At 39.2% G+C, this 25,779-nt stretch overlaps 1 protein-coding gene and 3 non-coding genes across 4 annotated transcripts in view; 3 read left to right on the forward strand and 1 right to left on the reverse strand.

Moving 5' to 3' along the window:
- Nucleotides 1-25,779, reverse strand: part of LOC134534707 (phenoloxidase-activating factor 3-like) — a 115,295-nt gene that overhangs the window by 70,183 nt on the left and 19,333 nt on the right. The gene's annotated exons all lie outside the window — the stretch shown is intronic.
- Nucleotides 13,668-13,739, forward strand: Trnad-guc (transfer RNA aspartic acid (anticodon GUC)). Its single transcript has one exon. It is a non-coding gene; the product is annotated as a tRNA-Asp (tRNA).
- Nucleotides 19,039-19,110, forward strand: Trnad-guc (transfer RNA aspartic acid (anticodon GUC)). Its single transcript has one exon. It is a non-coding gene; the product is annotated as a tRNA-Asp (tRNA).
- Nucleotides 24,389-24,460, forward strand: Trnad-guc (transfer RNA aspartic acid (anticodon GUC)). The gene has a single exon. It is a non-coding gene; the product is annotated as a tRNA-Asp (tRNA).

Consider the following 25,779-nt stretch of genomic DNA (forward strand, 5'->3'; position numbering starts at 1 on the left):
TGACCTTGATATTTGACTTTGAACTTGAAATTTGACTTTGTCCTTGACGACCATCATGGATCCAACATTTTATTTTCATTACATGCTACCAGCAGCTACCACATGCTAGAGGTCATTGCCACCATCTTGTTTTCATCTGCTGGATGACTCCATCTTGTGTGTACTCGTGTTATAGAGTACATTATCATCATACTTGTTTTATTGTTACCCGCTAGAGTGAAGTAATCATTTATTATTACTAAACTTCCCGCCATCTTGTAATTTGGGTGCCATATTGGTAATTTGTAATTATTTAGCTAGAAATTCGGGAAAAAATCCAAAATTCGTCAAAATAAAATCACTCATTAAAGGAATGATTGATTATATCGATTCCTGTTCTTGGTTCGATCCTTCGGCGAAGCAAAAAATAATAATTTTATGTAAAAAAATAATAATTTTAATAGGCCCAAAATCAAATACTGCCATAATCCTATAAGCCATTACGACAGTCATCTTAGATATTTGTATTTTTTGACTTATAAATTCGGGAAAAATTCCAAAATTTACCTAAAAAATAACTCATTAATTTACATATTGAATCAATGGATTGCTGTCGTCTGTTTGCTTCTTGACCAGTGATAAGTGTAACTTAATGTTAAATAAATTTTATATTTTGGTTTCCATTACCTTTCGCGGAGTTTATCAATTATTCACTCTACGAAAAACAACTCAAGACAATATACGACAATGTTCGACGAATTAAATACGTTGCCGATAAGCCTAACATGAAAGTCTAGTTTTTGATACTTAAAATAACCTCTAAACCGTTCATGCACAAAGCCATCTATACATATAGAACAACCGTCTTCGGACCGCGAGGCCGGCTCATAAACAATGTCAGACGTATAGACCAGTTATTTCCGAACCTCACGACCTTATTCATCGTCAGCTATTTATATTCAATTAAACCTTCGTAACATGTTTTCAGGCTTACAAGAGGACCAAGAACCCCAACCAAAAAGGTAGTACATTTTAGAAGCACCATCAACAAAATGGCAGCACATTAGGAAGCTCCATCAACAAAAAGGAAGCACATTTTGGACGCACCGTTAATCAAAAGGAAGTACATTCTACAAAACGAAAGCTCATTTAAGGAAAAAGGAGGTACATTCTCACGTACATTATACGGTAGGATGCGATCGTCAATGTTAAGTTAGGATATAATGTCTCCATCAGTCTATGAATTCATCAGTTTTTAGTTCCATAAGTCATTGGCTCCAATAGTCATTGGCTCCATCAATCATTGACTCCGACAGTCTTTTGGCTCCAAAAATCATTGGTTCCAACAGTAATTGGCTCTAACTGCCTTTTGCTTCAACAGCTCCAATGATATTTGGCTAGAATGCTAAGAGTCTAAGAGACAATGAAGCTACAAGGCTACGAGTCAACAAGGATCTAGCTGGTTACGACTTATACATGGTTGCGAGACTACATGGCTAAAAGGCTGCGTGGCTACGAAACAACATGTCTATGAAGCTACAAGGATACAATTCTACTCGGCTCCAAAGCTTCAATTCTAGGAGTCTTCAAGACTCCTCCAAATGCTTTCGAGTCTACAAAGCTCTAACTACTCCAGCAGCATAATGTTATAAGATTACAAGACTACTTGTTATCGTAGCTACAAGTATACGAGGCTACTTGGCTACGTAGCTACAAGTTTACGAGGCTCCAAGTCATCATGACAACGTGACTACGAACCATGAGGTTACGACACTACGTGACTACGAGTCTTCAAGTTTACGAAACTGCGAGGCTACAGAGCTACGAAGCTTCCAGAACACAAGTTTACGAGACTGCGAGGATGCAGGACTACAAGTCTACATGAGTACATGACTACGAAGCTACAAGTCTACATGGCTCCAATTGCGACATCTGTCTTAGGCTGAATTTTTTCTTTGGCTCTAAATGCTCCAGTAGCATTATGTTATAACATTACAAGGCTACTTGGTTACGTAGGTACAAGTCTACTAGGCTCCAATTGCCGTATCTGTCTTTGACAGAATTTTCTCTTTTGCTCCAACTGCTCCAACAGCATATTCTTATAAGATTACAAGACTACTTGGTTACATAGCTACAAGTCTACGAGGCTCCAATGCATCATGACTACGTGACTACGAGTCATGTGGTTACGAGACTATGCGATTGCAAGTCTACATGGTTAAGTAATCGTGAGGCTTCAAGATTACGGCGCTTCCCGAACACAAGGTTTCGTTATTACGAGGCTACAGGACTACAAAGCTTGCCGAACACGTGGTTACGTGATTTCAAGGCTACTTGGTTACGTAGCTACTAGTCTACGAGATTCCAAGGCATCATGATTACGGAGCTTCCAGAACACAAGGTTACGAGACTGCGAAGCTACAGAGCTACGAAGCTTCCAGGACATGAGGCTACGTGGATACGAGAATACATGACTCTACTGACTACAATAGCACTATTCAGTGGTGAGAGTTAATTTATCTCATGCAAAATAACCTGTTTAGAGTATTGTCGTTTATTATCAACAGATGAAACCACATGTTGCTTACAGGTAAATATTATTTAGTTCTTTCATGTCGGATGCGGAATGCTCAATAACGATCGTTAAAGAAGGATGGCTTCTAGACACCAAGTAGAAGGAAATTCGTCTTGCATGTTAGTGCTTCACAGATGTCTCATGATATATTTTTGACTAAGTAATGGTTGACTATTTTTTTAAATTCCACCTGGTAAAAAAAATTGCAAGTGCTGAATTAGTAGCATAAATTCTCGAATTAAATGTAACTCGAAATAAAATGTCATAGCTCATTAGATAAAAAATCCTTCATGCAGAGAGCTGATTCTCAGAATAGACAGAAGCACTTGAAGAAACCTCAGGAATAATCAGGAGCACACGGAGAAAACCATCATCATATTGACTAGAATAATCAGGATTCAAACGTATTGACAAGAATAATCACGAGCACACGGAGAAAACCATCACACTTTTCTTTGATATCATAAAATAACAGAAAAATATATTTAATAAATAAACTAAAAATTAATTAATAAAAAATTTAAAATAAAATAAATATTACAAAAAATACATAAAATTCTGGCATGTACAAAAACTTTTCAACAATGAGAAATCCACAAGCTAGCTGAATCTGTTAGAATCAAGCTAGGAGACTTCTATAATATAAAACAGGTTAAGGCAGCCTATTTAACTAATTGTTCGTGATTATATTTAAACAAATTATTTAAATAAAATTTGCAAAAACTGTAAATAATATTTGAAAATTAAAAACTATGCAATTTTTCATTAACGTTTTCTTATGACGTTATCACGTTAAATATACGTCCGTAAACCGACTTTACAGACAACCCCTTTTATAAATAGAAATAAATGATTTCAGTAATAAATAGTAAAATAATAGGTACTTACATATTAAAATTAAAATATTTATAAAAATAAATATTACTAACTTATTTTAACTACAATATTTTAGAGTCATCAATTATAAATCCTCGGTAGTAGTCCGCCCCGTGCTCGCGTGGTGAGCGGACGTGTGCGACGCGACGTGTCTCGTGCGCTGTTACTCTCCTGGTTTAGTGCGAGAGCGAGTTAAGTGTCGTGCGGCTTACACGTAACGTATTCTAAAGGCTTCTTACTGACTTTCGCAGGACCATCATGGCGACTTGCCAACCGACCCCACGAGTGAATACCCTTCGCGTGAAGTGTCAAACCAAACCGCTCGCGTTGGACTTACTCCGATGGCTCGACGAGACCCTTGGGCTGCAGGATGACGAAGTGATTGCTGTACAGGTCGACGGACGCCAACGGTGCATCTTTGTGAAGTTGACATCACTACTACACTGCGAGAGGATCATCCGAGAGACCGGCGGAACGTCTCAGATACACGCAGCGAGCGGTGAGTCACTACAAGTAGACATAGAACTGGCGCTAGACAACCTGAAAACCGTCAGGGTCGTAAACATTCCCGTGGAAGTACCAAATGAACGGATTGTTTACTCGCTCACTCCGTACGGAAAGATACACACGTGCGTGGACGAAATGTGGGGGGTGTATCGCAAGTTCAAAGCCAAGACAGGGGTACGAATAGTGAAAATGGAACTCAATCAAAATATTCCCTCACAGCTGGTAGTCGATGGGCATCACGGGTTCGTAGTGTATGACGGACAACTCCAGACCTGCAGTCACTGCTCGCAGGCGGGACACCACCGCGCGGCCTGCCCCACTCTTCCGCGCGAGCGGTCGGGCGCGCCGCGCACGTGGGCGCAGACACTGCAGAGTGGCGCGCAGAGCAGTCGCTCGACAGAACCGCACGAAGTGCGGGACCGGCCCACCACCTCTGGGGCGAGCTTACATCCGCCGGCACAAACTCTGACGTCAGAAGACAGGGAGGAGAGGCCTTATGAGGCGGTCCCACTCAAAACTCTGCTGTCCACCATTACCGCATCACCTCTTGCTCCGACTCAACAGGACATGCCCGCCCCGGATATACGACTCGATACGCCCATTGACATGGAGGATGACGGAATGTCCGAATGCTCACAGGAGGCGCACTCCACCAACCCCCGCTCAGGCAAAAAGTCCGGTGGGCGTGAACGGCCCCCGAGCGGGCGCAAGGACAAAAAGGCCCGTCATGCGAGTTGCAGTCCAAGTCGCGACACCGCCCTACCGGACAGCCCGCGTTCACAACGTAAATATTCACTCCGCATTGCCCAACATGCGATCGAGCAAATCAAGGGGGGCGCGATCAGCATAACGGAACAGAGTGGGGGAGGGAATGACGTAGCTAGTAGCAAAGACGTAGCGGATGACTAGAGTTTTAACAATTGCCACTGTCAACATTTGTGCAATTGAAGCTCCTTTCAAATTTCATGCTTTACACAGCATTGTACGTGCGCACGCTATCGACGTACTATTTTTACAAGAGTGTGCGCTAGAGCGGCTACCATATTTTGACCAATATAATGTGTACCCCAACATCGGCCCTCAAGGGAGAGGAACCATTGTTGTCACAAAGAACCATCTTGAACTCACGCACATCAGAGCGCACGCATCTGGGAGGATAATCTCTGGCACACTCATAGCGCTCAATCCCTCCAGCGCTACTGGCAGGAGCATTATCGGACAATGTGTGAATGTCTATGCCCCCTCTGGCTCTCAGCGTCGAACAGAATGCCAGGAATTTTTTCGCCAGGAAATCCTTCCATTTATAAGGAATGATGGCACGGGTCTTATTCTAGGTGGAGATTTCAATTGTATAATTACACCCAGTGATCACGTTGGTGGACACTACCCCATTAACACGGCACTGCATGAGCTCGTTACTGCCATTGATGTGGAGGACATGGTCGACATTCTTCAAGTACCCACACCACATTACACCTTTCATGCCTATTCATCTAGTTCGCGCCTAGACAGGTTTTATATGTCCCGCACGCATCGACACAACGCGCGATCATATGATGTGGTGCCAGTGGCTGTCACAGATCATTACATGGTCGTTTGTACTGTGGCTGCTCCGGAGGTTTCACCCACACCTGGGCGTAACTACTGGAGACTACAAACACGCTTGTTGGGTCAAACTGAAGTGGACAATGATTTTCATCGGCGCTGGTCTCATTGGTTGCGATGTAAACAGAGGTACGCGGACACAGCGGATTGGTGGGATGGCTGCGTCAAACCAGGTCTGGCCAAATTATTTAAGCACCATGGCGGGCGTTGTAGACGGGAGCAGGACTCCCTTCTCTATTTGCACGAGAGGGCCCTGCGGGAATTAAGTACGCATCCAACCGCAGTTACCAATCCGAGGGATCAAGCCCGTCGCCTTAAGGAACGGATCATCGCCATACACCGAGCGAACATGGAAAGTCGCATTGTATTCAATAACACCAAGAGTGCGCTACAGCAAGAAAGGCTTAGCATTCACTCCCTCATGCGAGATCGGAAGAGGCGTACACGAAGGCACATCAGCTCGGTTGTGGACGCGAATGGCACGGTCGTAAGGGATTCCACAACCATCCTCGCAGCATTTACAAGTAGTTACGAGGAACTCTATGCGGACCACGACATTGACTATGATGAAGGGACGTCATTCCTCGATGTGTATGACAGCAGCCTTGACGACATAGCACAGCACCATCTGGAGGCCGACCCAACTGACGAAGAGATCACACACATCGTTCGGAGGGCCCCAAAAACCAAATCCCCTGGTGTGGACGGTATCCCCTACGAATTCTACCAGCACTATTGGCCAACGATTCGAGAGGAATTTTGCGAAATGGCGCGCACGGTCATTCGACGAGGGCGTCTGTGCAGCACGCAAACAGAGGGAATCATTGTGCTCATACCCAAGGTACCACAGCCACGTGAAGTAGCCCACTATAGGCCTATCACGCTTCTGTGTGCTGACTACAAAATCATCGCACGGGTGTATGCCAATCGTATTAAATCAGCGCTGTCTGATGTCATCGGGCCGGACCAACATTGTATTGTGAAGGGGACGTCCATCACACATGGCACTTCTGCGCTCCGCGATGTGCAGCTCCTGGCGCGCACAACGCCGGGCGCTGTCGCCCTCCTGAACATTGATCTTGAGAAGGCCTTTGACCGGGTGCAATGGAGCTTCCTCGACAGGGTGCTCGAGCACCTTTGCTTCCCTCCGACAGTTCGAGCTGTCCTACGCACGTTCCGTGAGAACCTAACCTCGAAGATGTCCATCAATGGTTGTTTTGGTGACAAATTTCCGATTCGCTCCTCTGTCCGACAAGGGTGCCCGCTCTCGATGGTACTTTTCGTCCTTTATATTGAGCCCCTTATAAGGAAATTTAACTCTACTCTCTCAGGACTGAGTATTCAAGGGAATCCTTTAACGTGCATTGGGTATGCAGATGATGTTACGGTCATTGTGCGTAGTGACCATGAACTCACGGCCGCTCATGCTATTCTTGAGGCCTTCCACAAGGCAACGCATGCAAAATGCAACTTCGCGAAAACCAAAGTGTTGAATCTGAAAGCAGCGCCAGATGTGATTGTGCCACAGCATTCATTCGTGTCTACGGATGCGATCAGGACACTTGGAATACTTTTCACGGGTGACATCGGTCATACCATTCAAGAGAACTGGGACGGAGTGGTGCGGAATGTTCGTGGTAGCCTGCTTGAGTCACACCTTAGAAACCTCAACATCATCCAACGTGTATATATCGTTAACATGTACTCCCTTTCACAACTCTGGTACATGGCACAGGTGTTCCCCATGCCAGCTGCGATTGCAGCTCAAATCAGGCAATACATTGGATGGTTTATCTGGAAAGGATTCCTCTTCAAGGTCAGCCGCGATCAGCTGACGATGCCTGTCAGTAAAGGTGGTCTCGGACTCATTGAGCATGAGCAAAAAGCACGAGCCTTGTTCCAGAAATGCGTCATACAACGTGTCTTACAGGGTGGTCGCTCCTCGGCTTTGTACACAGCCGCATGGGGCGCCAGGGAGCGCCTACCCCGACACTACAAGTCCGCCGCCGATCACCTTCGCACGACGATTTCCGAACTTCCCGAAGGTACGCATGTCTCCACAAGACAACTGTATGGTTTCCAGCGACGAGCAACACCCTCTGTGCCGAATATTCAGAATAAGATCCTTTCTTTGCGTTGGCTGAACATATGGAAAAACGTTTCTGATCCTGAATTACCTACTCATCTCCGTGCCGAAGCTTTCACATTTGTCAACGACCTGACACCCACCCTTTATCGCAAGAAACGCATTGCGTTATCCCAGGATGACCACTGCGAACTCTGTGGCTACCGTGACACCGCCCTCCATCGCATATGTGCTTGCTCATTCTCGCGCCCCTTGTGGGAGTGGTGTAAAACCAAACTTTCCAGACTGCTCTGCCTACCTCCACGGGACGTGTGCGCGGACCGCATGTGCTACCTCGACATCACAGCCTTCCCTACCGTGAAGAGGCGGGCGGCTGTGTGGCTGATGGCGAATTTGATAGCTTTTGTGCTCAAAACTCAAGTGCCATACTTCTTGCGGGACTTCATATCCCAGCTACGACGTGACAAATGGTCTATGGTAAAAAACAATACGTTAAGAAGGAGGTTTGGACATTACCTTTTCATGTTTTGAAATTTGTACAGATGGTGTGGGACTGTGTTAATCCGCAGGGGCGAGGTATCAGTATCGTGTAACCCATTTGTGCTGACTGTAATCTGATGTGAGCTGTAATGTTATGTACATGCACATGATATCACAATAAACTAATAAACTAAAAAAAAAAAAAAAAAAAAAAGTAGTATAGTGGTCAGTATCCCCGCCTGTCACGCGGGAGACCGGGGTTCGATTCCCCGCTGTGGAGGTACCATTTTTTGAATAGTTGCAAACATACAGTATTTTATGTACATTTATTTCTAAAAATGTTACTAGAGTTTATAGAAGCTTCAAAAACATTTCCAGAAGGAATAGGTACTTCTAAATCTATGTACGCCTGTAAGCCGAGCCGAAAGGGATGATATATTTTTTATTTACTCTAATTTCTCTGATGTTTTCCTTAGAAACTTTTTCCTCGATTATAAATGCTTTGAATGCCAATAATTTGAAATTGTATGAAGTAGTATACGAATGGGGCTCCAACACCAGGGTCCAGAGTGAGGAGATGAGTGTACATGGTTTTTTGTGTGGTGCCGACCGCCATCTTGGATTATGACATCAAAGCGGCCTCCTTTGATAAGTGTGTCCTTGACCTTTGACCTAGACCCTGGCCTTTAACCTCGGCCTCGACCCCGGCGACCATATTGGACCCGCCATCTTGGTTCCACCATCTATAAATCGAGCGCCCCATCACTCTTAATGAAATTTTCTTCATGGCCGCCATTTTGATTTTTTTCTGTTCCATTTGAGGCTGCCATCTTGGATGCCGTCGACTTAGTTTCTGTTGTTCGTTACTAGAGAGTGCCAGCAACGCTCTTGATTTTTTTTCTGTTCCACTGGAGGCCGCCATATTGGATACCGTCGACTTTGTTTCTGTTGTTTGTTCCTAGAGAGTGCCAGCGTAGCTCTGTCTCATCACATAAGGTCGATGTTCCATTACCTACCATAGCTATTATGGTCCTAATCGACATGTTAAATTTAATTCTTTAATGCAAAATACATTTGGAAGCGTTTTGATTCGAACCATCGCAACTCTGTCTCTAGGTTTGAAAACATACGCCTTTAACCGCACAACCATCAAGACATTTACCAGACTGAGAATTAAATAAGGTTTATATAAAAAATAACATGCATATTCGACTTGTAATTTTTTATAATTTGAAGTAATAATAACATCCCCTGTTCGAGACAGAACCACGATCTAGTATTAAGACGTAACTGTTGCAATTATCGTTACGGTCGCCATCTTGAAAATCCGTAATTTTTATTCTAGGAATTCCAAATAAAATTCCAAAAAAAAAAAAATATTTAAAAAATTGTCTACTTCAAATGTTTAGTTACTTAATTGTTTTCGGTCCTCGGTTCGATTTCCGGCGGGAGAAAACCAGTAATTTATTATATATTTAAAAAATTCTCAATAAAAAGTAATAAAAACATCTTACACCACACGCGACGTTCTGAATTATGTCACTACTTGTATCAAATATCGTGAAAAGCGCCATCTTGAAAATCTTTATTTATTACCCGATTTTAATGAAAAAAATTACAAAATTCACCAAAAAATAACATATTAGAATTCTGATTGATTAGATCGATTCCCGTCCATGGTTCGAAACCGGTAAGAGCAAAAAATTAAAAAAAACGACAGATCCTTCCTCCACAGAAGCCACCTACAGACTAACCTACCACCATCAATAACAAGGTATATATCGTCAGCTAGTATGACGTCATGTCCGCCATCTTGTATTCGTCCACTGAAGACCACCATCTTGATTTCGTCTGCTAGAGTGTGCTGGCGACACTCTAGTATAATTTTCTATTCACCATACCTTATACCTCGACTGTTGGCATTGAAATTTGACCATGACCTAGATATTTGACCATCAACTTGACCTTGAAAATTGACCTTGACCTTTGAAAATTGACTTTGACCTTTAAAAATTGACTTTGACCTTGAAATTTGACCATGACCTTGATATTTGACTTTGAACTTGAAATTTGACTTTGTCCTTGACGACCATCATGGATCCAACATTTTATTTTCATTACATGCTACCAGCAGCTACCACATGCTAGAGGTCATTGCCACCATCTTGTTTTCATCTGCTGGATGACTCCATCTTGTGTGTACTCGTGTTATAGAGTACATTATCATCATACTTGTTTTATTGTTACCCGCTAGAGTGAAGTAATCATTTATTATTACTAAAATTCCCGCCATCTTGTAATTTGGGTGCCATCTTGGTAATTTGTAATTATTTAGCTAGAAATTCGGGAAAAAATCCAAAATTCGTCAAAATAAAATCACTCATTAAAGGAATGATTGATTATATCGATTCCTGTTCTTGGTTCGATCCTTCGGCGAAGCAAAAAATAATAATTTTATGTAAAAAAATAATAATTTTAATAGGCCCAAAATCAAATACTGCCATAATCCTATAAGCCATTACGACTGTCATCTTAGATATTTGTATTTATTGACTTATAAATTCGGGAAAAATTCCAAAATTTACCTAAAAAATAACTCATTTATTTACATATTGAATCAATGGATTGCTGTCGTCTGTTTGCTTCTTGACCAGTGATAAGTGTAACTTAATGTTAAATAAATTTTATATTTTGGTTTCCATTACCTTTCGCGGAGTTTATCAATTATTCACTCTACGAAAAACAACTCAAGACAATATACGACAATGTTCGACGAATTAAATACGTTGCCGATAAGCCTAACATGAAAGTCTAGTTTTTGATACTTAAAATAACCTCTAAACCGTTCATGCACAAAGCCATCTATACATATAGAACAACCGTCTTCGGACCGCGAGGCCGGCTCATAAACAATGTCAGACGTATAGACCAGTTATTTCCGAACCTCACGACCTTATTCATCGTCAGCTATTTATATTCAATTAAACCATCGTAACATGTTTTTAGGCTTACAAGAGGACCAAGAACCCCAACCAAAAAGGTAGTACATTTTAGAAGCACCATCAACAAAATGGCAGCACATTAGGAAGCTCCATCAACAAAAAGGAAGCACATTTTGGACGCACCGTTAATCAAAAGGAAGTACATTCTACAAAACGAAAGCTCATTTAAGGAAAAAGGAGGTACATTCTCACGTACATTATACGGTAGGATGCGATCGTCAATGTTAAGTTAGGATATAATGTCTCCATCAGTCTATGAATTCATCAGTTTTTAGTTCCATAAGTCATTGGCTCCAATAGTCATTGGCTCCATCAATCATTGACTCCGACAGTCTTTTGGCTACAAAAATCATTGGTTCCAACAGTAATTGGCTCTAACTGCCTTTTGCTTCAACAGCTCCAATGATATTTGGCTAGAATGCTAAGAGTCTAAAAGACAATGAAGCTACAAGGCTACGAGTCAACAAGGATCTAGCTGGTTACGACTTATACATGGTTGCGAGACTACATGGCTAAAAGGCTGCGTGGCTACGAAACAACATGTCTATGAAGCTACAAGGATACAATTCTACTCGGCTCCAAAGCTTCAATTCTAGGAGTCTTCAAGACTCCTCCAAATGCTTTCGAGTCTACAAAGCTCCAACTACTCCAGCAGCATTATGTTATAAGATTACAAGACTACTTGTTATCGTAGCTACAAGTATACGAGGCTACTTGGCTACGTAGCTACAAGTTTACGAGGCTCCAAGTCATCATGACAACGTGACTACGAACCATGAGGTTACGACACTACGTGACTACGAGTCTTCAAGTTTACGAAACTGCGAGGCTACAGAGCTACGAAGCTTCCAGAACACAAGTTTACGAGACTGCGAGGATGCAGGACTACAAGTCTACATGAGTACATGACTACGAAGCTACAAGTCTACATGGCTCCAATTGCGACATCTGTCTTAGGCTGAATTTTTTCTTTGGCTCTAAATGCTCCAGTAGCATTATGTTATAACATTACAAGGCTACTTGGTTACGTAGGTACAAGTCTACTAGGCTCCAATTGCCGTATCTGTCTTTGACAGAATTTTCTCTTTTGCTCCAACTGCTCCAACAGCATATTCTTATAAGATTACAAGACTACTTGGTTACATAGCTACAAGTCTACGAGGCTCCAATGCATCATGACTACGTGACTACGAGTCATGTGGTTACGAGACTATGCGATTGCAAGTCTACATGGTTAAGTAATCGTGAGGCTTCAAGATTACGACGCTTCCCGAACACAAGGTTTCGTTATTACGAGGCTACAGGACTACAAAGCTTCCCGAACACGTGGTTACGTGATTTCAAGGCTACTTGGTTACGTAGCTACTAGTCTACGAGATTCCAAGGCATCATGATTACGGAGCTTCCAGAACACAAGGTTACGAGACTGCGAAGCTACAGAGCTACGAAGCTTCCAGGACATGAGGCTACGTGGATACGAGAATACATGACTCTACTGACTACAATAGCACTATTCAGTGGTGAGAGTTAATTTATCTCATGCAAAATAACCTGTTTAGAGTATTGTCGTTTATTATCAACAGATGAAACCACATGTTGCTTACAGGTAAATATTATTTAGTTCTTTCATGTCGGATGCGGAATGCTCAATAACGATCGTTAAAGAAGGATGGCTTCTAGACACCAAGTAGAAGGAAATTCGTCTTGCATGTTAGTGCTTCACAGATGTCTCATGATATATTTTTGACTAAGTAATGGTTGACTATTTTTTTTAATTCCACCTGGTAAAAAAAATTGCAAGTGCTGAATTAGTAGCATAAATTCTCGAATTAAATGTAACTCGAAATAAATGTCATAGCTCATTAGATAAAAAATCCTTCATGCAGAGAGCTGATTCTCAGAATAGACAGAAGCACTTGAAGAAACCTCAGGAATAATCAGGAGCACACGGAGAAAACCATCATCATATTGACTAGAATAATCAGGATTCAAACGTATTGACAAGAATAATCACGAGCACACGGAGAAAACCATCACACTTTTCTTTGATATCATAAAATAACAGAACAATATATTTAATAAATAAAATAAAAATAAATTAATAAAAAATTTAAAATAAAAAAAAATTAGAAAAAATACATAAAATTCTGGCATGTACAAAAACTTTTCAACAATGAGAAGTCCACAAGCTAGCTGAATCTGTTAGAATCAAGCTAGGAGACTTCTATAATATAAAACAGGTTAAGGCAGCCTATTTAACTAATTGTTCGTGATTATATTTAAACAAATTATTTAAATAAAATTTGCAAAAACTGTAAATAAAATTTGAAAATTAAAAACTATGCAATTTTTCATTAACGTTTTCTTACGACGTTATCACGTTAAATATACGTCCGTAAACCGACTTTACAGACAACCCCTTTTATAAATAGAAATAAATGATTTCAGTAATAAATAGTAAAATAATAGGTACTTACATATTAAAATTAAAATATTTATAAAAATAAATATTACTAACTTATTTTAACTACAATATTTTAGAGTCATAAATTATAAATCCTCGGTAGTATAGTGGTCAGTATCCCCGCCTGTCACGCGGGAGACCGGGGTTCGATTCCCCGCCGGGGAGGTACCATTTTTTGAATAGTTGCAAACATACAGTATTTTATGTACATTTATTTCTAAAAATGTTACTAGAGTTTATAGAAGCTTCAAAAACATTTCCAGAAGGAATAGGTACTTCTAAATCTATGTACGCCTGTAAGCCGAGCCGAAAGGGATGATATATTTTTTATTTACTCTAATTTCTCTGATGTTTTCCTTAGAAACTTTTTCCTCGATTATAAATGCTTTGAATGCCAATAATTTGAAATTGTATGAAGTAGTATACGAATGGGGCTCCAACACCAGGGTCTAGAGTGAGGAGATGAGTGTACATGGTTTTTTGTGTGGTGCCGACCGCCATCTTGGATTATGACATCAAAGCGGCCTCCTTTGATAAGTGTGTCCTTGACCTTTGACCTAGACCCTGGCCTTTAACCTCGGCCTCGACCCCGGCGACCATATTGGACCCGCCATCTTGGTTCCACCATCTATAAATCGAGCGCCCCATCACTCTTAATGAAATTTTCTTCATGGCCGCCATTTTGATTTTTTTCTGTTCCATTTGAGGCTGCCATCTTGGATGCCGTCGACTTAGTTTCTGTTGTTCGTTACTAGAGAGTGCCAGCATCGCTCTTGATTTTTTTTCTGTTCCACTGGAGGCCGCCATATTGGATACCGTCGACTTTGTTTCTGTTGTTAGTTCCTAGAGAGTGCCAGCGTAGCTCTGTCTCATCACATAAGGTCGATGTTCCATTACCTACCATAGCTATTATGGTCCTAATCGACATGTTAAATTTAATTCTTTAATGCAAAATACATTTGGAAGCGTTTTGATTCGAACCATCGCAACTCTGTCTCTAGGTTTGAAAACATACGCCTTTAACCGCACAACCATCAAGACATTTACCAGACTGAGAATTAAATAAGGTTTATATAAAAAATAACATGCATATTCGACTTGTAATTTTTTATAATTTGAAGTAATAATAACATCCCCTGTTCGAGACAGAACCACGATCTAGTATTAAGACGTAACTGTTGCAATTATCGTTACGGTCGCCATCTTGAAAATCCGTAATTTTTATTCTAGGAATTCCAAATAAAATTCCAAAAAAAAAAAATATTTAAAAAATTGTCTACTTCAAATGTTTAGTTACTTAATTGTTTTCGGTCCTCGGTTCGATTTCCGGCGGGAGTAAACCAGTAATTTATTATATATTTAAAAAATTCTCAATAAAAAGTAATAAAAACATCTTACACCACACGCGACGTTCTGAATTATGTCACTACTTGTATCAAATATCGTGAAAAGCGCCATCTTGAAAATCTTTATTTATTACCCGATTTTAATGAAAAAAATTACAAAATTCACCAAAAAATAACATATTAGAATTCTGATTGATTAGATCGATTCCCGTCCATGGTTCGAAACCGGTAAGAGCAAAAAATTAAAAAAAACGACAGATCCTTCCTCCACAGAAGCCACCTACAGACTAACCTACCACCATCAATAACAAGGTATATATCGTCAGCTAGTATGACGTCATGTCCGCCATCTTGTATTCGTCCACTGAAGACCACCATCTTGATTTCGTCTGCTAGAGTGTGCTGGCGACACTCTAGTATAATTTTCTATTCACCATACCTTATACCTCGACTGTTGGCATTGAAATTTGACCATGACCTTGATATTTGACCATCAACTTGACCTTGAAAATTGACCTTGACCTTTGAAAATTGACTTTGACCTTTGAAAATTGACTTTGACCTTTGAAAATTGACTTTGACCTTGAAATTTGACCATGACCTTGATATTTGACTTTGAACTTGAAATTTGACTTTGTCCTTGACGACCATCATGGATCCAACATTTTATTTTCATTACATGCTACCAGCAGCTACCACATGCTAGAGGTCATTGCCACCATCTTGTTTTCATCTGCTGGATGACTCCATCTTGTGTGTACTCGTGTTATAGAGTACATTATCATCATACTTGTTTTATTGTTACCCGCTAGAGTTAAGTAATCATTTATTATTACTAAACTTCCCGCCATCTTGTAATTTGGGTGCCATCTTGGTAATTTGTAATTATTTAGCTAGAAATTCGGGAAAAAATCCAAAATTCGTCAAAATAAAATCACTCATTAAAGGAATGATTGATTATATCGATTCCTGTTCTTGGTTCGATCCTTCGGCGAAGCAAAAAATAATAATTTTATGTAAAAAAATAATAATTTTAATAGGCCCAAAATCAAATACTGCCATAATCCTATAAGCCATTACGACTGTCATCTTAGATATTTGTATTTATTGACTTATAAATTCGGGAAAAATTCCAAAATTTACCTAAAAAATAATTCATTAATTTACATATTGAATCAATGGATTGAAGTCGTCTGTTTGCTTCTTGACCAGTGATAAGTGTAACTTAATGTTAAATAAATTTTATATTTTGGTTTCCATTACCTTTCGCGGAGTTTATCAATTATTCACTCTACGAAAAACAACTCAAGACAATATACGACAATGTTCGACGAATTAAATACGTTGCCGATAAGCCTAACATGAAAGTCTAGGTTTTGATACTTAAAATAACCTCTAAACCGTTCATGCACAAAGCCATCTATACATATAGAACAACCGTCTTCGGACCGCGAGGCCGGCTCATAAACAATGTCAGACGTATAGACCAGTTATTTCCGAACCTCACGACCTTATTCATCGTCAGCTATTTATATTCAATTAAACCATCGTAACATGTTTTTAGGCTTACAAGAGGACCAAGAACCCCAACCAAAAAGGTAGTACATTTTAGAAGCACCATCAACAAAATGGCAGCACATTAGGAAGCTCCATCAACAAAAAGGAAGCACATTTTGGACGCACCGTTAATCAAAAGGAAGTACATTCTACAAAACGAAAGCTCATTTAAGGAAAAAGGAGGTACATTCTCACGTACATTATACGGTAGGATGCGATCGTCAATGTTAAGTTAGGATATAATGTCTCCATCAGTCTATGAATTCATCAGTTTTTAGTTCCATAAGTCATTGGCTCCAATAGTCATTGGCTCCATCAATCATTGACTCCGACAGTCTTTTGGCTACAAAAATCATTGGTTCCAACAGTAATTGGCTCTAACTGCCTTTTGCTTCAACAGCTCCAATGATATTTGGCTAGAATGCTAAGAGTCTAAGAGACAATGAAGCTACAAGGCTACGAGTCAACAAGGATCTAGCTGGTTACGACTTATACATGGTTGCGTAACTACATGGCTAAAAGGCTGCGTGGCTACGAAACAACATGTCTATGAAGCTACAAGGATACAATTCTACTCGGCTCCAAAGCTTCAATTCTAGGAGTCTTCAAGACTCCTCCAAATGCTTTCGAGTCTACAAAGCTCCAACTACTCCAGCAGCATTATGTTATAAGATTACAAGACTACTTGTTATCGTAGCTACAAGTATACGAGGCTACTTGGCTACGTAGCTACAAGTTTACGAGGCTCCAAGTCATCATGACAACGTGACTACGAACCATGAGGTTACGACACTACGTGACTACGAGTCTTCAAGTTTACGAAACTGCGAGGCTACAGAGCTACGAAGCTTCCAGAACACAAGTTTACGAGACTGCGAGGATGCAGGACTACAAGTCTACATGAGTACATGACTACGAAGCTACAAGTCTACATGGCTCCAATTGCGACATCTGTCTTAGGCTGAATTTTTTCTTTGGCTCTAAATGCTCCAGTAGCATTATGTTATAACATTACAAGGCTACTTGGTTACGTAGGTACAAGTCTACTAGGCTCCAATTGCCGTATCTGTCTTTGACAGAATTTTCTCTTTTGCTCCAACTGCTCCAACAGCATATTCTTATAAGATTACAAGACTACTTGGTTACATAGCTACAAGTCTACGAGGCTCCAATGCATCATGACTACGTGACTACGAGTCATGTGGTTACGAGACTATGCGATTGCAAGTCTACATGGTTAAGTAATCGTGAGGCTTCAAGATTACGACGCTTCCCGAACACAAGGTTTCGTTATTACGAGGCTACAGGACTACAAAGCTTCCCGAACACGTGGTTACGTGATTTCAAGGCTACTTGGTTACGTAGCTACTAGTCTACGAGATTCCAAGGCATCATGATTACGGAGCTTCCAGAACACAAGGTTACGAGACTGCGAAGCTACAGAGCTACGAAGCTTCCAGGACATGAGGCTACGTGGATACGAGAATACATGACTCTACTGACTACAATAGCACTATTCAGTGGTGAGAGTTAATTTATCTCATGCAAAATAACCTGTTTAGAGTATTGTCGTTTATTATCAACAGATGAAACCACATGTTGATTACAGGTAAATATTATTTAGTTCTTTCATGTCGGATGCGGAATGCTCAATAACGATCGTTAAAGAAGGATGGCTTCTAGACACCAAGTAGAAGGAAATTCGTCTTGCATGTTAGTGCTTCACAGATGTCTCATGATATATTTTTGACTAAGTAATGGTTGACTATTTTTTTTAATTCCACCTGGTAAAAAAAATTGCAAGTGCTGAATTAGTAGCATAAATTCTCGAATTAAATGTAACTCGAAATAAAATGTCATAGCTCATTAGATAAAAAATCCTTCATGCAGAGAGCTGATTCTCAGAATAGACAGAAGCACTTGAAGAAACCTCAGGAATAATCAGGAGCACACGGAGAAAACCATCATCATATTGACTAGAATTATCAGGATTCAAACGTATTGACAAGAATAATCACGAGCACACGGAGAAAACCATCACACTTTTCTTTGATATCATAAAATAACAGAACAATATATTTAATAAATAAAATAAAAATAAATTAATAAAAAATTTAAAATAAAAAAAAATTAGAAAAAATACATAAAATTCTGGCATGTACAAAAACTTTTCAACAATGAGAAGTCCACAAGCTAGCTGAATCTGTTAGAATCAAGCTAGGAGACTTCTATAATATAAAACAGGTTAAGGCAGCCTATTTAACTAATTGTTCGTGATTATATTTAAACAAATTATTTAAATAAAATTTGCAAAAACTGTAAATAATATTTGAAAATTAAAAACTATGCAATTTTTCATTAACGTTTTCTTATGACGTTATCACGTTAAATATACGTCCGTAAACCGACTTTACAGACAACCCCTTTTATAAATAGAAATAAATGATTTCAGTAATAAATAGTAAAATAATAGGTACTTACATATTAAAATTAAAATATTTATAAAAATAAATATTACTAACTTATTTTAACTACAATATTTTAGAGTCATCAATTATAAATCCTCGGTAGTATAGTGGTCAGTATCCCCGCCTGTCACGCGGGAGACCGGGGTTCGATTCCCCGCCGGGGAGGTACCATTTTTTGAATAGTTGCAAACATACAGTATTTTATGTACATTTATTTCTAAAAATGTTACTAGAGTTTATAGAAGCTTCAAAAACATTTCCAGAAGGAATAGGTACTTCTAAATCTATGTACGCCTGTAAGCCGAGCCGAAAGGGATGATATATTTTTTATTTACTCTAATTTCTCTGATGTTTTCCTTAGAAACTTTTTCCTCGATTATAAATGCTTTGAATGCCAATAATTTGAAATTGTATGAAGTAGTATACGAATGGGGCTCCAACACCAGGGTCTAGAGTGAGGAGATGAGTGTACATGGTTTTTTGTGTGGTGCCGACCGCCATCTTGGATTATGACATCAAAGCGGCCTCCTTTGATAAGTGTGTCCTTGACCTTTGACCTAGACCCTGGCCTTTAACCTCGGCCTCGACCCCGGCGACCATATTGGACCCGCCATCTTGGTTCCACCATCTATAAATCGAGCGCCCCATCACTCTTAATGAAATTTTCTTCATGGCCGCCATTTTGATTTTTTTCTGTTCCATTTGAGGCTGCCATCTTGGATGCCGTCGACTTAGTTTCTGTTGTTCGTTACTAGAGAGTGCCAGCATCGCTCTTGATTTTTTTTCTGTTCCACTGGAGGCCGCCATATTGGATACCGTCGACTTTGTTTCTGTTGTTAGTTCCTAGAGAGTGCCAGCGTAGCTCTGTCTCATCACATAAGGTCGATGTTCCATTACCTACCATAGCTATTATGGTCCTAATCGACATGTTAAATTTAATTCTTTAATGCAAAATACATTTGGAAGCGTTTTGATTCGAACCATCGCAACTCTGTCTCTAGGTTTGAAAACATACGCCTTTAACCGCACAACCATCAAGACATTAACAGACTGAGAATTAAATAAGGTTTATATAAAAAATAACATGCATATTCGACTTGTAATTTTTTATAATTTGAAGTAATAATAACATCCCCTGTTCGAGACAGAACCACGATCTAGTATTAAGACGTAACTGTTGCAATTATCGTTACGGTCGCCATCTTGAAAATCCGTAATTTTTATTCTAGGAATTCCAAACAAAATTCCAAAAAAAAAAAATATTTAAAAAATTGTCTACTTCAAATGTTTAGTTACTTAATTGTTTTCGGTCCTCGGTTCGATTTCCGGCGGGAGTAAACCAGTAATTTATTATATATTTAAAAAATTCTCAATAAAAAGTAATAAAAACATCTTACACCACACGCGACGTTCTGAATTATGTCACTACTTGTATCAAATATCGTGAAAAGCGCCATCTTGAAAATCTTTATTTATTACCCGATTTTAATGAAAAAAATTACAAAATTCACCAAAAAATAACATATTAGAATTCTGATTGATTAGATCGATTCCCGTCCATGGTTCGAAACCGGTAAGAGCAAAAAATTAAAAAAAACGACAGATCCTTCCTCCACAGAAGCCACCTACAGACTAACCTACCACCATCAATAACAAGGTATATATCGTCAGCTAGTATGACGTCATGTCCGCCATCTTGTATTCGTCCACTGAAGACCACCATCTTGATTTCGTCTGCTAGAGTGTGCTGGCGACACTCTAGTATAATTTTCTATTCACCATACCTTATACCTCGACTGTTGGCATTGAAATTTGACCATGACCTTGATATTTTACCATCAACTTGACCTTGAAAATTGACCTTGACCTTTGAAAATTGACTTTGACCTTTGAAAATTGACTTTGACCTTGAAATTTGACCATGACCTTGATATTTGACTTTGAACTTGAAATTTGACTTTGTCCTTGACGACCATCATGGATCCAACATTTTATTTTCATTACATGCTACCAGCAGCTACCACATGCTAGAGGTCATTGCCACCATCTTGTTTTCATCTGCTGGATGACTCCATCTTGTGTGTACTCGTGTTATAGAGTACATTATCATCATACTTGTTTTATTGTTACCCGCTAGAGTTAAGTAATCATTTATTATTACTAAACTTCCCGCCATCTTGTAATTTGGGTGCCATCTTGGTAATTTGTAATTATTTAGCTAGAAATTCGGGAAAAAATCCAAAATTCGTCAAAATAAAATCACTCATTAAAGGAATGATTGATTATATCGATTCCTGTTCTTGGTTCGATCCTTCGGCGAAGCAAAAAATAATAATTTTATGTAAAAAAATAATAATTTTAATAGGCCCAAAATCAAATACTGCCATAATCCTATAAGCCATTACGACTGTCATCTTAGATATTTGTATTTATTGACTTATAAATTCGGGAAAAATTCCAAAATTTACCTAAAAAATAATTCATTAATTTACATATTGAATCAATGGATTTAAGTCGTCTGTTTGCTTCTTGACCAGTGATAAGTGTAACTTAATGTTAAATAAATTTTATATTTTGGTTTCCATTACCTTTCGCGGAGTTTATCAATTATTCACTCTACGAAAAACAACTCAAGACAATATACGACAATGTTCGACGAATTAAATACGTTGCCGATAAGCCTAACATGAAAGTCTAGGTTTTGATACTTAAAATAACCTCTAAACCGTTCATGCACAAAGCCATCTATACATATAGAACAACCGTCTTCGGACCGCGAGGCCGGCTCATAAACAATGTCAGACGTATAGACCAGTTATTTCCGAACCTCACGACCTTATTCATCGTCAGCTATTTATATTCAATTAAACCATCGTAACATGTTTTTAGGCTTACAAGAGGACCAAGAACCCCAACCAAAAAGGTAGTACATTTTAGAAGCACCATCAACAAAATGGCAGCACATTAGGAAGCTCCATCAACAAAAAGGAAGCACATTTTGGACGCACCGTTAATCAAAAGGAAGTACATTCTACAAAACGAAAGCTCATTTAAGGAAAAAGGAGGTACATTCTCACGTACATTATACGGTAGGATGCGATCGTCAATGTTAAGTTAGGATATAATGTCTCCATCAGTCTATGAATTCATCAGTTTTTAGTTCCATAAGTCATTGGCTCCAATAGTCATTGGCTCCATCAATCATTGACTCCGACAGTCTTTTGGCTACAAAAATCATTGGTTCCAACAGTAATTGGCTCTAACTGCCTTTTGCTTCAACAGCTCCAATGATATTTGGCTAGAATGCTAAGAGTCTAAGAGACAATGAAGCTACAAGGCTACGAGTCAACAAGGATCTAGCTGGTTACGACTTATACATGGTTGCGTAACTACATGGCTAAAAGGCTGCGTGGCTACGAAACAACATGTCTATGAAGCTACAAGGATACAATTCTACTCGGCTCCAAAGCTTCAATTCTAGGAGTCTTCAAGACTCCTCCAAATGCTTTCGAGTCTACAAAGCTCCAACTACTCCAGCAGCATTATGTTATAAGATTACAAGACTACTTGTTATCGTAGCTACAAGTATACGAGGCTACTTGGCTACGTAGCTACAAGTTTACGAGGCTCCAAGTCATCATGACAACGTGACTACGAACCATGAGGTTACGACACTACGTGACTACGAGTCTTCAAGTTTACGAAACTGCGAGGCTACAGAGCTACGAAGCTTCCAGAACACAAGTTTACGAGACTGCGAGGATGCAGGACTACAAGTCTACATGAGTACATGACTACGAAGCTACAAGTCTACATGGCTCCAATTGCGACATCTGTCTTAGGCTGAATTTTTTCTTTGGCTCTAAATGCTCCAGTAGCATTATGTTATAACATTACAAGGCTACTTGGTTACGTAGGTACAAGTCTACTAGGCTCCAATTGCCGTATCTGTCTTTGACAGAATTTTCTCTTTTGCTCCAACTGCTCCAACAGCATATTCTTATAAGATTACAAGACTACTTGGTTACATAGCTACAAGTCTACGAGGCTCCAATGCATCATGACTACGTGACTACGAGTCATGTGGTTACGAGACTATGCGATTGCAAGTCTACATGGTTAAGTAATCGTGAGGCTTCAAGATTACGACGCTTCCCGAACACAAGGTTTCGTTATTACGAGGCTACAGGACTACAAAGCTTCCCGAACACGTGGTTACGTGATTTCAAGGCTACTTGGTTACGTAGCTACTAGTCTACGAGATTCCAAGGCATCATGATTACGGAGCTTCCAGAACACAAGGTTACGAGACTGCGAAGCTACAGAGCTACGAAGCTTCCAGGACATGAGGCTACGTGGATACGAGAATACATGACTCTACTGACTACAATAGCACTATTCAGTGGTGAGAGTTAATTTATCTCATGCAAAATAACCTGTTTAGAGTATTGTCGTTTATTATCAACAGATGAAACCACATGTTGCTTACAGGTAAATATTATTTAGTTCTTTCATGTCGGATGCGGAATGCTCAATAACGATCGTTAAAGAAGGATGGCTTCTAGACACCAAGTAGAAGGAAATTCGTCTTGCATGTTAGTGCTTCACAGATGTCTCATGATATATTTTTGACTAAGTAATGGTTGACTATTTTTTTTAATTCCACCTGGTAAAAAAAATTGCAAGTGCTGAATTAGTAGCATAAATTCTCGAATTAAATGTAACTCGAAATAAAATGTCATAGCTCATTAGATAAAAAATCCTTCATGCAGAGAGCTGATTCTCAGAATAGACAGAAGCACTTGAAGAAACCTCAGGAATAATCAGGAGCACACGGAGAAAACCATCATCATATTGACTAGAATAATCAGGATTCAAACGTATTGACAAGAATAATCACGAGCACACGGAGAAAACCATCACACTTTTCTTTGATATCATAAAATAACAGAACAATATATTTAATAAATAAAATAAAAATAAATTAATAAAAAATTTAAAATAAAAAAAAATTAGAAAAAATACATAAAATTCTGGCATGTACAAAAACTTTTCAACAATGAGAAGTCCACAAGCTAGCTGAATCTGTTAGAATCAAGCTAGGAGACTTCTATAATATAAAACAGGTTAAGGCAGCCTATTTAACTAATTGTTCGTGATTATATTTAAACAAATTATTTAAATAAAATTTGCAAAAACTGTAAATAATATTTGAAAATTAAAAACTATGCAATTTTTCATTAACGTTTTCTTATGACGTTATCACGTTAAATATACGTCCGTAAACCGACTTTACAGACAACCCCTTTTATAAATAGAAATAAATGATTTCAGTAATAAATAGTAAAATAATAGGTACTTACATATTAAAATTAAAATATTTATAAAAATAAATATTACTAACTTATTTTAACTACAATATTTTAGAGTTATCAATTATAAATCCTCGGTAGTATAGTGGTCAGTATCCCCGCCTGTCACGCGGGAGACCGGGGTTCGATTCCCCGCCGGGGAGGTACCATTTTTTGAATAGTTGCAAACATACAGTATTTTATGTACATTTATTTCTAAAAATGTTACTAGAGTTTATAGAAGCTTCAAAAACATTTCCAGAAGGAATAGGTACTTCTAAATCTATGTACGCCTGTAAGCCGAGCCGAAAGGGATGATATATTTTTTATTTACTCTAATTTCTCTGATGTTTTCCTTAGAAACTTTTTCCTCGATTATAAATGCTTTGAATGCCAATAATTTGAAATTGTATGAAGTAGTATACGAATGGGGCTCCAACACCAGGGTCCAGAGTGAGGAGATGAGTGTACATGGTTTTTTGTGTGGTGCCGACCGCCATCTTGGATTATGACATCAAAGCGGCCTCCTTTGATAAGTGTGTCCTTGACCTTTGACCTAGACCCTGGCCTTTAACCTCGGCCTCGACCCCGGCGACCATATTGGACCCGCCATCTTGGTTCCACCATCTATAAATCGAGCGCCCCATCACTCTTAATGAAATTTTCTTCATGGCCGCCATTTTGATTTTTTTCTGTTCCATTTGAGGCTGCCATCTTGGATGCCGTCGACTTAGTTTCTGTTGTTCGTTACTAGAGAGTGCCAGCATCGCTCTTGATTTTTTTTCTGTTCCACTGGAGGCCGCCATATTGGATACCGTCGACTTTGTTTCTGTTGTTTGTTCCTAGAGAGTGCCAGCGTAGCTCTGTCTCATCACATAAGGTCGATGTTCCATTACCTACCATAGCTATTATGGTCCTAATCGACATGTTAAATTTAATTCTTTAATGCAAAATACATTTGGAAGCGTTTTGATTCGAACCATCGCAACTCTGTCTCTAGGTTTGAAAACATACGCCTTTAACCGCACAACCATCAAGACATTTACCAGACTGAGAATTAAATAAGGTTTATATAAAAAATAACATGCATATTCGACTTGTAATTTTTTATAATTTGAAGTAATAATAACATCCCCTGTTCGAGACAGAACCACGATCTAGTATTAAGACGTAACTGTTGCAATTATCGTTACGGTCGCCATCTTGAAAATCCGTAATTTTTATTCTAGGAATTCCAAATAAAATTCCAAAAAAAAAAAAAATATTAAAAAAATTGTCTACTTCAAATGTTTAGTTACTTAATTGTTTTCGGTCCTCGGTTCGATTTCCGGCGGGAGTAAACCAGTAATTTATTATATATTTAAAAAATTCTCAATAAAAAGTAATAAAAACATCTTACACCACACGCGACGTTCTGAATTATGTCACTACTTGTATCAAATATCGTGAAAAGCGCCATCTTGAAAATCTTTATTTATTACCC

The sequence above is a fragment of the Bacillus rossius genome, chromosome 8, assembly GCF_032445375.1.
Source record: "Bacillus rossius redtenbacheri isolate Brsri chromosome 8, Brsri_v3, whole genome shotgun sequence".
Lineage (NCBI taxonomy): Eukaryota > Metazoa > Arthropoda > Insecta > Phasmatodea > Bacillidae > Bacillus > Bacillus rossius.